Source organism: Marmota marmota, unplaced genomic scaffold, assembly GCF_001458135.2.
Source record: "Marmota marmota marmota unplaced genomic scaffold, marMar, whole genome shotgun sequence".
Classification (NCBI taxonomy): Eukaryota; Metazoa; Chordata; class Mammalia; order Rodentia; family Sciuridae; genus Marmota; species Marmota marmota.
Genome location: NW_025999977.1, coordinates 49,721,165 through 49,735,449, shown reverse-complemented (window position 1 = coordinate 49,735,449; position 14,285 = coordinate 49,721,165). Strand labels below are relative to the sequence as shown.

The 14,285-nt window shown below is 48.2% G+C and overlaps 1 long non-coding RNA gene across 1 annotated transcript; it reads left to right on the top strand.

The window, feature by feature from the left end:
- Nucleotides 1-706: 706 nt before the first annotated feature.
- Nucleotides 707-14,061, top strand: LOC125617254. Its single transcript, XR_007348186.1, has 2 exons — nt 707-1,038; nt 12,476-14,061. It is a non-coding gene; the product is annotated as an uncharacterized LOC125617254 (long non-coding RNA).
- The last annotated feature ends 224 nt before the right edge of the window (nt 14,062-14,285 follow it).

Genomic DNA, 14,285 nt, shown 5'->3' with positions numbered 1-14,285 from the left:
GTGAGACCACCAGGAAGGACTTCCTTAGCTACACACAGCCAGGCATGGCGGTGGCAGGACCAGGGCCTGAATCTCCACACATCTTGTGTAGTGGTTTTGCCACAAGCTGCCTTAAGGCTGAGAGACTCACCCTCTAATCTTCAGGCATCTCTCCATCATCTGTAACTGTGTATCCCTGAGAGTTAGCTCCTCTCAAAAACCATGATAGATGACCCTGAGCTCAAATGCTAACTTTGTTAGCTGACTGCTTAACTTATAAGCAATGCTCTTGTCTGATGTGTCTGTTCATTTATATGACAAATATGCAAGGGGTGGCTGCTATGGGCCAGACACTAGTGGTTCTGTGGTAAACAGAGCACACACAGATCTCTGCAGTGTTAGCTCACAAAAGACATGGCTAGGGCTCAGTTGTCATCTATTAGACCTTCCAAGCTTGACTTCCACCTGCCCACTCTCCTGATACCCTATAGGTACAGTCATACTGTGACCTCTCCCAGAGAGGAGAGAAGGAGGTCAAAGCCTGTCTCTGGGCAGCCTCAGCCCTTGGAGCAGGCAAGGGAGGCATGGGAAAAGCCACCCATTCATTCCTGCATTTACACTTCCTGGGCCAGGGGTGGCTGAGCATTGTCATGCTTGAGCTGGTGACAACGAATTCCACTACTAAGTGCTCCTAACCTTAGTGCTTTTCTAGGTAAATGATTTCCCATGACCTCAGGCATTTCCTGTACCAGGCCCTGTGTGTTGTTTATTTATAGGGTCACCAAAGGAAGGGAAGTGCCAGTTCTTCCCGTGTGAAGTGGGGGTTTAATGCTTAATCTGTGGGGAGGTTGTAAGCATTCAATTAAAAATGTGTATGTGATCATCTCGAATGGTGCTAGGGCACGCAGTGGGCAGTAAGAGACAAATGCTCCCTGTTTCTCTATGTTTACTATTGGAGACTTAGAATTCCAAGCCTGGAAGGAACGTGTCTTTGCTTGCAGAAGTCTTAAACGTCTGCCAAAGTCCTCTCTGAAATGTTTTTGGAGCGGAACTTCACAGGTGAGAGCTGGGACGTAAAAGTCTGGTGTCTCGGTGTGAGCTTTCTTCCCTTTCGCCAGGGCTCACAGAGACTCCAGCCTTCCTTAGTCTAGAACACCCCTTCCTCCAGGAAGCTGTTCTGATGTTTGAAAGGGGGAAATCATAACGGTCGGATGACAGACAGCTGAAGCTCCCAGGCTCAGGCCTCCAAGGCAGCAGCTGTTTGCATGTTTGTCTGTCAAAGGCTGCCCTTTGGGACCCTTGAAGTTCAGGAGATGAAGAGAATCTGTGAGGAGGATTGAGAGTGTAGCCGGGTGGGAGAGCGCTTGCCTTTGCATGGGTGAGACCTGAGGTTTGATGCCGAGCACTGAAAAAAAAAAAAAAATCAGGGGTTGTGGGTTAAATGTAAAGAGGCACAGAATAGCTTCTTAGAAACATTCTCAAGAACAAAAGTGTTAAAAGTCAAGTGAAAAGAGTGACTGGTCCTTCCAGAACGTCTGCTCATGCTAAGACCCGTCTGTGTCACTTTAGAAGTACAAAGTGGTGTCATGTCCAATACATTAAAGGGCTTGTGTCTCAGCTCTCGTGTGCACTCGGCTTCATGCCACCAACCAACATGCTCAGTGGAGGGACAGCAGGTGTTGGGAACCAGAGACGCCTGGCGGGGTGTATGAGTTGATTTGAAATCTGGTATGGATTTGTTGTCAGAGAGTAGAGAAGGACACACAGGCCAAGGGAGCAGGCTGTGTGAATGCGTTTTGGTATTGAAGAGCCTAATGGGATTGGGAATGGTGAGTAGGTTAGAGAAGGGAATGGCAGGATGCAGCCACAGGAGGGAAGCCTCAAAGGAGTTGTTCTGGAGACTCTGGGTGCTGGGCGTGCATCAAGGGTCCTAGGTAGTGTGTGTGACAAGATGAGTGTTTCAGAAACCCAAGGTAGGGGCTGCTTCCACTCTTAATCTGACTTGGTACGTGGGGAACCCGTGCTGACAATGGAGATGGAAATGTCGGTGAGTGACAGGCTGCTGACGCACACAAAGCCAGCTCAGACTGCTGGATTTGAAATGGCTCTTGCCTGCTGTCTGGGAGGGAATGGGCCTCGCCTGCATCTCTGCGTCACCCCCCTCCCCCTGGGAAGCTGTCTGTCTTCATGCGAGCCAGCAAGTCCAGTATTTTTGTGCTGGAAAACTCTGCTGTCTTCCACCACAGGCGGCTTCTAGCTTTCAGCAGAGGATTACTTAGAATAACAAGTTAATGACTGTCCTTGGATTAGCCAAGGTTCGCCGGGAGAAGCAGGCATGCCCAGCATTCATTTACTGGAGTCTGGTGGGGGTGGGTGCAAATTCCATCCCAAGAAAAAAAGAGAAGAATTTTTCACTTGGTCAGAGTAGTATCATTAGAAGAAGCTTGGAGAAGTGAGGCTACATTAAAAAAAGTAAAAGCAACTCTTAACAGTCCTCTGAGTGCAGGGGGCAGCTGGTGGCAGATCTACCTGGGGACATGAGGACTGGGCTCTGCTGGTTAGGTTTGTTCTTCCGGTCAGATGATTGGGGGGAGGTAACAGCTGGGGGTGGAAGTGAACGGGAGGCAGGGATGGGTGGGGAGGGGAGGGTGGGTCAAGGAGGAGCAGGGAGACAGAGCTGAGGAGCTGACTCTCCTCAGTCAACACTACAGACCACCAACAGCCCTCTGGGCCCTGGCCGGCCCTGGCCAAGCCCACTGGACTGTCTTAGTGTTAAAGGTGTCCACACTCACTCATCCATTCAACTCAATAAACATTGGTGTCCTGAACTTACGAGGGCCCACTGAGAGAATCAAATGGTACAAAGACTCTTTGCCAAATGCTAACTCTGGAGCCTGCAAAGCCCTTCAAGGAAAGAAATATGGTGGCTCAGGGAGCCTTGTTCAGACTTACAGCATGTCCTTGGCTCAGAAAAGCGCCAGGGCCTGGAGGAGACAGGGTCTGCTGGCTTCCTTGGGCTGAGAGTGGCAGATGTAGACCCTAAATGACAGGGAGGGAGAAGAGCAGCACCTGGCTTCCCATAGCTGGCCCTGACAGATCCCTCCCTACTCATAGGGACCATGGCTATGAGTGCTGCAGTGTTTTACTTCTAATAAGTCCATTTAAAAAACAGCTCTAAGGAGGTATAGTTGACATACAAACTTAATATTTCATGTATTCAATCAAATGAGTTTGGATGATGTGAACCCCCATGATACAATCACCACAGTCAAGGTGATATGTCCAAAACTTGCCCAAGGTTCCTTGTCCCCTTCCTTGTTCTTGCGTTAAGATCCCTTGGCACGAGACTTGCCCTCTAGATAGCTTTTCAGTGTACAGTATGAAACTGAAACTTTGTGCCCATTCCATACTTACCCTGTCCCCACCCCTCAGCCATTATTGTATTCTTTCTTTCTAAAGTATGACTACTTTAGATGCTTCACATAAGTGAAATAATTCAGTATTTGTTCCTCTGTGACTGGCTTATCTCACTTGGCATATCTTCTAGGTTCATCCAGGTTGCTGCATCTTTTGGGATTTTTTTTTTTTAATTTTTAAGGCGAATAATAGTCCATTGTATGTGTATAGCATGTTTTGCTATCCAACAGTCCATTGATGGGAATTTGGGTTATTTCCACGCCTTGGCTATTGTGAAGAATGCTGCGATGAATGTGGAAGTGTAGACATCTCCCTGGAACCCTGATTTTAATTACGTGGCTGGATCATGTGGTACTTCTCTTTCTAATATGGGTGGAACCTGTTTTCCATAGCTGACGTACCATTTTACATTCCTGTCAACAGTGTACCGGGTTCTAATCTCACCTGGATGCCTCCAATATTTGTTATATTTTTAGTAACATCCAACCTATTAGCATGTGAGATGACATCAAATTGTAGTTTTGACATCCATTTCCCCGATAGTGAGCACCCTCACATACTTGTTGGCCGTTCTCATATTTTCTTGGGAGAGACTTGGAGAGGTTAGGTGATCTGTGGAGGTGACAGCTCAGTAGCAGGGTGGACACTCGAGCCCTGTGGTTGACTCTTGCCTGTGCTGCTCTTCACTGCCCCATGAGGAAGGGTCTTCCATATTGACCAGGAGCTGAGCTGAGGAAGGACATGGGAGGGAGGCTGGGGGGCCATGTGGGAGCAGCTGGAAGTGTGACCTAGAAGGCCCTCAGGGGACTTTGCCAGAGATGCAACAGGAAATGGGGATTTCCAGTCCCCCCCTGGAAAGGAAGGACTTAACTAAAGAGTGGACTTGAGCAGTCCCTTGAGCCCTAAAGTTCCTCCCTGGCCTCACAGAAGACTCTGACTCTGAAACCGGAAGTTCCTGAAGGGTGAGAGTCAGGAATTGTCTGATGAGAGTTGTACATAGGAAAAGAAAAGTGTGGGGGAGCTGGAGATGGTGTACACGGACAGCTCAGGCCTCTCCCTGGTCTCCATTCCTGGTGATCTACTTCAGAGAACCCTGGAGGGGCAGCAATCACTCTAGTTTTGAAGACAGAAATACCAGGGCATGAATTCTTCCAGCACATTCTCTTGTAGTTTGTGCAACCTTGAGCAAGCTGCTTAACAGTTCCGGTGGCACAAGCCTGTAATCCCAGTGACTCCAGAGACTGAGGCAGGAGGACTGCAAGTTTGAGGTCAGCATCAGAAATATACTGAGACCCCAAGCAATCTAGTGAGGCCCTGTTTCAAAATAAAAAAGGGTAGGGATATAGTTGAGTGATAGAGTGCCCCTGTGTTCAATCTCCAGTACAAAAACAAAAAAAAAAAAAAAAGAAAGAAAGAAAAGAAAAAAGAATAAAAGTTCTGGGCCTTAGTTGTCTCATCCATTACAAATAGAGGGGCTGGAAGGCGGAGGGGCCTGGGCTCTGCAGTCTGATTCACAATATTGTCACATAGTCACCATTTTTCATTGCATCACCACTCTGCACAGACACCGCTCTAGGTGCTGGAGATATTGAAGGATTCATGAGTGCCGCAGTCTGGCTGGGCACAAAATAACGGAGCCGCCACACAGCCTTGTAGGTTCAAAACAGGAACTCCTTTATTCTCCGCACTCCCACCTTAGTACTAAGTACATGGCCTCCCCCAAATTGGCCCTAACCTATAATGGCTGTGTCTACTTGTACATATGCANGCCACGCACGCGGCCTTCCCCCCCACAAACCCCCCCACCCCACCCCCACACACCACACACACCAACCGGAATTCCCTCCTCCGGAAATCCCTCCACCGGCACTTCCCCAACCAATGGGAACTCTCCGGGAATCCCCTCGAGAACTCCAAAGTAGCAGGCTGAGGCGGACAGCAGGGGTCTAATATGCAATTGAATACACAGCTTAACATAACCATTATCATCTCAATGGCTTGCTGGCGTCACCTCTCAACCACTCTGTTCTGGCAAAAATGCCATGCGTCATTCCGACTCAGCTATGGCTCTCAGCACATGAGGTAACAGATGACATATATTCTTAACCAATCACCATCAGTTAAGAATGGTTACCTTTCCCAGAACATTGCAGGGCTTTAGACCATGAACATAGTAAGGCCCTTTCTAGGACATAGTAGGGCTTAATAAATGCATTTGGAGAGCTAGCCTCCAAGCCGACCCCTAATGAGCCTTACTTCTTGGTGTTTATGTTTCTGGGTCGTTCCCTCTCCTAGCAAAACCAGGGATGGCCCCATCTGATCAGTAGAAGAGGTGGAAATGAAGGTATGTGACCTCTGAGCCTAGGTCACAGAAGCTTTGTCTCAGTCTCTGCTCATTTCTTCCTCTGAATGAGGAAGGCTGGCCACCATGCTGTGAGGACACTCAAGCAGCTCCTGTGGAGACCCAGGTGAGACTAACTGAGGCTCCCAGCCAATAGCCAGCACCAGCTTGCACACTGTAGAGGGTCCCTCTGGAGCCTCCAGACAGCTACAGTTCAGCTCACTTCTGACCATCACTCCAGAAGGAGGTACAAGACCTCCCCCAAAGTCCCAGCTCCCAGAAACTGCAAAAGAAAATGACTATCACTGATCTGAGTCACAAAATTTTGAGATGATTTGTAATGTAACAATGGACACCCATCTTTGAATCCAACCTCCCCTCACCTAGAAGTCTCTCTCTCTGACTCCTCCTAGCTCCTTGGGCTATTTAACTTGCCAACCCCAGTTCTGGGGCCCACCTCCCTCCTTCCCAGCATTCCTGTCTCTCTTGATTTCCCTGCTGAGAACTCTGGGGGAAGTCCCACTTCTCCTCCCACCGCTGAGTCCCCTGGAGTTTGAGCAGTATCCGTGAGAGCCACCTCTGTCACTCACACCCGGCTTCTCCTGTCACTTCTCACTGTCCATTGCCCAGCAGCCCTCCCACCTCTGCGTCTCGGGCTTGTTGACCTCCTCTGCGTCTTTCCCCTGGTTTCTGTACCAATGTAGGTTTCAGATCTCACCAGTGGACCTGGCCAACTTGCTGACTCACCTGGAATCCCTCTGAGAACTCTCTGAAGTGCTAGGATCCAACCTCAGCTCCTCCGCTTGGTGGCTAAGGAGCCAGGCCATCTAGCGTCTCCCCCACCCCACCTCACACTTCAGCGATTCCCATGTGCGGAATCTCAGTTGATAACTAGCTTCACATCATCTTGTGGTCTGGAGAAGTGGGAGACGACGATTGGAATGGCAGGGAACGTGGTTCCTTTCACCATGAAGGGCCTTTTGTGTCACATGAAAGAAAATTAGAAGGGGGGAGGCAATGGGGAGCCACCAAAGGCTTCAGAGCCAGCTACAGTGTGCAGAGATAAACAATGAGCATATCAAGGGTTTATTTCATTATGATGTGTTAGGAAACAGGTACTGAAACAGCTCCCTCTGAACTTATTTACACTAGCAAAGCTACCTCTTGGGGTCTTTGTTTTGTAGAGGTCAGGGAGAACATTCGGCGGGCCTCCTCTGAGCTGTTGTGGCTGTTGCAAGAATCTAAGGCATGTTGGGTCATGTTGAGGCTTTGCAGGAAACTCAGAACCACACCGGGTGGTCGCAGACTCTGGTTCCTGGAGCGGCAGAGTTCAGTCCCCGCTCTGCTGCTCACTGAGGAGTGGATCCGGGCACCTCAGTCCCTGCCTTAGCATCAGGATGGCTCCCCCGCCCAGAGTGAAGGAGGTACTGTGTATAAAACCAGGGGACTGGAGCTGGAGGCAGTAAGTGCTACTTAACATCAATCCCCATACCAAAGTGACAGCTGGAGGCAGGAAAACCCCACACGCATCTAAGAAAATTCCTTTAGGAAAAAAAAAGAGAAGAGACAGGAGCACTGGAGAGGAAGAAAGGAATTAGTGCTGTCAACAGTGGGTCAGTTTGTCTTAAAACCTTTCAAATTGTGGAAAGGACTGAGCAATGTATTTCCTGGGGCAGGAGGTGATAGGTGGAGGGGGCTGTGCACCCCTGGCTGCCCAGTGCATCTGCTCATTGCAGGGAGCGTTTCGGAGGGGGTGCGCTGGTGCTGAGAAGCCCCATAGAGAGGTGAGCCGGTGAGCCAGTGGCCAGAGGCTGCAGCCAGGGTGAGGCTGGGGAAGCAGGGCCAGGAAGTGCCCAGAGAGGCAGAGACACCTGCGGCAGCGTGGGTGAGCCCTGGCCCATTATGCCCCAGTGAAAGAAGCCAGACACAAAGACCACATAGAGTGCAATGTCCTTGATAGGAAATGTACAGAACAGGCAAATGTAGAGGGGTGGAAAGTGGGTTAGTGCTTATCTAGGGCCGGGTGGGGGGTGTGGAGGATGGGAATGACTTCTAATAGGTACAGGGATTCTTTTTAGGATGATAAAAATGGCCCCAAATTGACTACAGTGGGGAGTGCACAACTCTGAATATACTAAAGATCACTGGATTGTAATTGAATAGTGTGTGAATCATACCTCAACAAAGCTGCTACACACACGCACACACACAAAAGAGGTAGGAGATCCAAGATCCAAGAGAAATACAGACTCCACGGGCTTGCCTCAGAAACTCAGCAGGTTCAAGGGGAAAGCTCCAGAATATTCTCCAGTGCATCCTGCTCATTGTCCAAGACCCAGAGAGGCTGCGTTCCCTGCTTCAGTCCTGCTGCCACTTGGGCCAAGCAACAGACTCAGCTGTATGCAGGCATTTTGTGTAAGTCAGCTGAGAAGCATGAGTGCTCCATTCACAACACACCCCTGCCCCGTGTTAGCTGCACTTTACATGCGATTTGTGTACATAGGGCCACAGGACTGCTAACTGGGAGAGATGATGTCCCAATTCCAGTTCAACTCTGTGGTTTTAAATCACTGAATCTCTTAAGAGTCAGGATTTTCAACATGGGTAGAGAGACCTCCCGGCACCCAGGCTAGGCTTTCTCCTGCTAACCTCCCTGGTGTACAGAGTTGTCAGGGTCCCTCGAGGGCAGGTGGTAATGAAGCTGTAGGAAAGGCCTCTGGGTTTAGACGAAGGAGCCTGGCTGGGTAATTTTGAGCATGATAAGAAGACAGGATTTCAGAGATACCTGGGTTGAATCTGCTTTTAAACATGTGGGGACATGAAGCCCAGGGGAGTGGGAAGGCTTTCCGGTGGTGCAGGATGCCACTTGAGTGGAGCTGAGAGGGAGTTAGGTCTCTGGGCTCTCTATCCAGTGTCCCTTCCACAGCACCCGCAGCCTCCTAGGGCAAAGATGGGAGTAGGAAGGAAAGCAAGGGGCTGGCCATTCTGGGAGGGTTTGGGGCTCATGGGGCAATGGGAAATGGAGCTCTCGTTTGAGACACAAGTCCAGGGGACCTGAGGGGGCGGCAGAACGTGGCCTTGGGTCTGCTCTGGTAGTGCATGACACTGCTTCTAGATGGTTCTGCTTAGCCTTACCCAAGCCTTAGAGAAGGAGGGTGAGGCGCTGTCACCTGTGGTCGTGGGCTTGAGTTGGTGGTCTGGGTTCTAGTTTTAGTTTTGTGTCTCTCTCACTGTGAAGTCCTGGGCCAGCTCTTTCTCAGCTCCGACATGTGTAAAATGGGAATAGGCAGCAGACCCGCCTTTCTGAGAGGTGAGGATTTGTGAGCCTGTGTCTGAAATCTACTGTCTTGTGACAGCATTCCACACTGTGGTGTGTGTGCCGCTGCTGCGTGCCTGGCACAGGAGAGCTTTCTAGCCTTCTAGGGGCAAGGCCCTGTGACTAAAGCCAGCCTCCCTGCAGGGGAGGGCCAGTGTCTCCCAGGATAGAGAGCAGAAGTGCAACCTCCTGGAGAAGGATCCGCTACCATTCACCTGTCTGCCTCAGCGGGGCCCCATCAGGCCCCAGGGCGAGGAGCAGAGGCCACCAACATTATGCATCACTTAGTTCTCAGAATTCCTGGGGCCCTGATCGTTTCCAATTCAAATTCTTCCCCCACCCCATATGACAAGATACTTTTATTTATTCTGAGTTTCCCAAATCAATGAAAATATACAATCACTTTAATAGTAATTTCATTGATATAATGATCAGGTAATCGTTACCAAAACCAAAACTAAAACAAAGGAGCAGGGTTGGAAAAATACATGAAGGAGGAGGAGGAGGAGGAGGAGGAGGAGGAGAGAAGAAGAAGAAACCATAACATTAAAACACAGAAGAAAACAGAAAATTTACTCAGTCTTGCTTTTTGGACACACTCTTAAATTAAATTTCACTTACAGTGGTCAATAGCAAACACCTTTTTCAAGGAAATATGACTGAGTGGAGCTGCAGGTATCATGAGCTCTATTCCCTCATAAGAATTTTTTTTTCCATATTCTCTTTCCTTATAATTTCCCTAATTATGAAGGTTGGGGAAAAAAGAAACTGAAAAATATATCATCAGCTAGAAAATTTTCATTCCACATTGACTGACCGAACTTCCGCGAGTTCAAAGACTGAGGTTGGGACATCCTCAGTTATTTTAGACATTAGACTGGTGCTTCTGGTGCTTTCCACTTTCTCTCTCAAAGTTCTGGGAGAACAAATATTTATGTATCATTCAGTCTTCATCATCTCCACAGCCATTATCCTTCCCATTCTTACTCTCAATTCTAAAAACTAGAATGCCAAGAAGGCTCAGTGCTGTTAAGCAATGTGCCCGAGGTCATTTGGCCAGGACAGGCAGGGCCCTGGAGGGAGCCCCAGGTCTGGACAAGCCCAAATCCCATCCTCATTCCAAAGCTGCCCAGGGCAGGGGCTGCTGGAGGCCATATTTGCCCACAGTCTGATTTTGTTCAGAGCTGGCTGAGGGCCAGACCTCTGAGTTTACTGAAATGTTCTGAGAGTTATTGGGAGAAATGGAGCTTTGAACTTGCCTAATATAACACGGGCTGCTTCTCAGGATCATAAACATGTTTCTGAACCTAATTAAAGAGCCTCATGAAAAGGGCGAGGGCAGGACTGAGACATGATGGTCGGTCTACAGACTCCCCGTGGGCCAGGACGGGAGCTTGCTGTTCCCAGACTCAGGGAGGACCAGCCCTCGTGGGGGCCGAGAGTTAAGAGTTTTAGAAGGAAGAAAAGGCTCTTTTACAGTCCTGGCTGGGGACCCGGGCCGTACAGGGAGGGAATGGAGGAGGCGTAATTGGGGCTTGTAAAACATTTCCAGGCAAAATCACTTAATGTGTTTTGGAGAGTGAAAAGCCGCAGTGCACATGGTCCTGACGTTCGGGCGTCCTCTGCAGTCAGTAGGCTGGACGGAGGGCTCACGGGGGCCGACCAGAACTGACTGCCGTGGATGGCAGCAGGTGGACTTGCTCAGGGCTCAGGACCCTGGAGCAGCAGACACTGGTTTTGGATTTCCGCTCATCCCCTCACTGTGTGACCTTGGGCAGGTTATTTATCCTGCTGCACCTCAACATCCTCATGTGGAAAGTGGGGACAAAACTTTGCCCCCTTGTTGGTTTGTTGTAAGGGGTAAGAATTCAAAGTGCGCAGGACAACTCCGGGGTGCAGCCCTTCCTACTCTGCTGCTGGGAGTGGGCGTGGGCTGCTACCAGGTTAGAGCAGTGTCCTCTTTCCTCTGAAATGGGCCACCCCTGGGGAGAGTGGCTGGAGCCCTCATCAGGCCTCTGTGGATTCCTTCTTCCACTTTTCTCCTGGCTCCCTTTTACCGGGTACTGGTTACTCTCGTCCATTTCCCAATATCCCCCTGACCAATACAGATCGTGTTCTCATCTCAAAACTCTGACAGTGCCCCATCCCTCTTGGGATATTATAGTTCAAATTTCTGGCCCTCTAGACCCAATTTAACGTGCCGAGCCATGTCCAGCCTCATCCCCCTGTGGTTGGATAGCATGCCAAATGCTTCCAGTTTCCCCTCCTTCTAGACAAATGGTAAATATTGCACTTCCTGGCTCCCCGGTGGTTGGCTGGGGCAAACAACTGGATTGGCCGGTGAATTGTGAGCAGAAGCAACGTGTGGGCTGGAGCTCTTTTTCCCTTTCCATACAACCGGAGCCATGGTCCAGACCAGGTGTTAACAAACACTTCCTGTAAAGATGTTCAGCTTTGTGAGGGGCATAGTCTCCCCGTCAGTCTCGGCTCTGCTGTTGGCAGTGGGAAGGTAATCGTAGGTAGTACACAACTGGAGAAGCAGGATTGCATTTCAATAAAATTTTATTTTAAAAAGGAGGCAGTTTGGATTTGGCTCACAGGCCACAGTGTTCAGGTCCCTATCCTGGACCATGCTGGCCAATGGAACTTTCTGCAGTGTTGGAAATGTTCCTAATATCTGTGCTGTCCAGTGGTCACCACTGGTCAGTCCTGTGTCTGCTGAGTAGCCTTATGTAGAGGCTAGCATATTGGGCAGGCAGTTTTAGACAGTGACTGTCCATCAGCCAGCCAGGGTCCTGGAAGGAAGACAACACAGAGAGTCACAGCTGACCACAATGCACATGGAGCTAATTTATGTATCATGAGCAACTGAGATTTGAGGGACATTTGGTCTTTGTCACTGTGGCATGGCATAGCCATTCCTGACCTTCATACCCTTCACTCCCACCTCCACACCCATCAAGCGTTCCCTGCACACGCAGGCGCCAGGCTTTGCTCATGCTGTTCCCTCTGCTGGGACATACCCTCCAAGTCCCTTGCACTGTCCCTTGTTTTGAGGGTAAATGCTACCTAATTGTTTAGAGTTCAGCTCAAATCTTGTCATTTCTTGGTGGTTTTCTTTTCTTGTTTTGGTACCAGGTATTGAACCCAGAGATGCTTAACCACTGAGCCATATCCTCAGTCCTTTTTCACTTTTTAACTCAAGGTCTGGCTAAGTTTGTGAGATTGACTTTGAACTTGCCATCCTTCTGTCTCAACCTCCCACTGGGATTATAGGCGTGCATCACCGTGCCCAGCTCTTGGTGGTTTCCCACTAATCCTCCATACCATTTTCGTGCAACAAGAATCACCTGCATCTTCCTCAGGGACCTTTATGATTGTAATCTAATGTAATTATTTTTTTTTCTTGTGTCTTCCACCAGATCTTGAGCTCTTGGAAGAGTCCTTATTGATCATACTTGGGTATCTCCTGGAGAACTTCAATAAGTGCTTGTTGAACTGATTGGATACTTCAGCCCCCGGTGGTGGGGGGTCTCACATAGCCTTCTCTGGCACTGGCTCAACTTTGGACCATTTCCCTACATCTTCTTGTCTTCCTGGCCAGGGCAATATACCCCAGGTTCTGAAATCCAGGCAATGAAGATGGTGGAGGAAGAGGAAAAAGTAGAAAAGAGAGATACCTATTAGTTTTATCATATCGTGGTTTAAAGTATCAACTTGGTTATTTCTTAAAAATGGACTCCACTATAAAGAGCAATTATGACTGTAAACATAGATCCCAAGGCTCTTGGCATTAGTGTACCCAAACTGGAATGTGTTTGGAAGACTATGTAGCTCAAGGGCTTATTCTTGAAATTTCTTCTCAGTGGGTATAGTTTGTCAAAAATATTATTTTCTTCGTTCAATAATTTTTGTTCTACCTAACAAGCATTTTTTTTTTTTTGCAAAATATGGGGATATCATCATCAACATTCCGTGCATGCATGCATCTCTTTGTGGTTACAAAATACTTTTTAACTATGTCACCTTGAGCTTCAAATCCCCTGGGGAAGAAGACAGAGGAATATTTACAGCATTTGGATCATGGAGAAACTATAGCACAGAGCAGGGAGATGATTTGCTTTCAAGCACAAGCAGGCTGGGACCCAAGTGGGTACTTGAATCAGAACCCCAAGTTCACAGGCCTGTGGTCTTGGTGCTCAGACACATTCTACCAGCACAGCCTCACCTCCACGCCAGGAGATCAAGACAGACCGTCGGGTCCTGGCCTAGTCTTGCAGTAGTCCTGAATTCCTATCCTTTCCTTCTTGAATAGCTTTAGTCAGAGAAATTTAGAGTAGGGGGTAGTTTTCTTGATTTCTTTTTTAAAAACAAGGCTCAGTTCATTAGCAGTCAGATACATAGAAATAATGAAACGATTTAAAGCCAGTTTGTGCATTTTTAAAAGTTCTCACAAGGGGAATAATGGACCTGAAATTCCTTTAGTACCAGAAAGGACATGTTTTATAAAACATCTGCCCATCAAAAGGACATTTTTACTTTTAATTTTTGGTCTCTCTGAGATACCACAGAAGGTTGCTGCAGATTCTTTCTGAGCAGTGAGGGACTAAACTGTGGTGATAGGACGATACCGGTGGCTACCTCCCTGCTGCGCTTGCTGTCCTCCTGTCCCTCAGACCCAGCCTTGGTGGTCTGCTCCCCACCAAGAGGAAGAAGAAATGGACAACTGCACCATCACACAGGATGGGCTGTGGCAGCATCTCATTTTGGGAACCAATGAATTCAAGATGGTAGAAATAGCAAAATATTGAATTTCTTTCAGTTTTAAGATGATTAATTTTCTCATGGGTAATCGGCCTCCTGAAAAATCTTCTATGACAATACAGTGAAAATCAGTCTACGAAAGATGGAAGAAACCCCTACTTAAATAATAAACAAACGAGACTGTTAGATATGGGTGGAGTTAGGTAAAACATACACTTGTACATTAAAATTGGTGTAATATTAACTGGAGGATAGTGTGACTAAATATACTTCATGTGCCTGTTAAGTATGTACGTTTTAAGAGAAATTTTAAGACTTATACCCATAAAGATATTTATGAAAATGTTTCCAGAAAGAGCAAAAAGCTGGAAATGATTGAAATGAGTTATAACAGGAGGACTGGTTACTAAGTTGAAATGTAGCTATTAAAAATAATAATGGGAGTCTATTCAGACCTTAGTCTTCAGA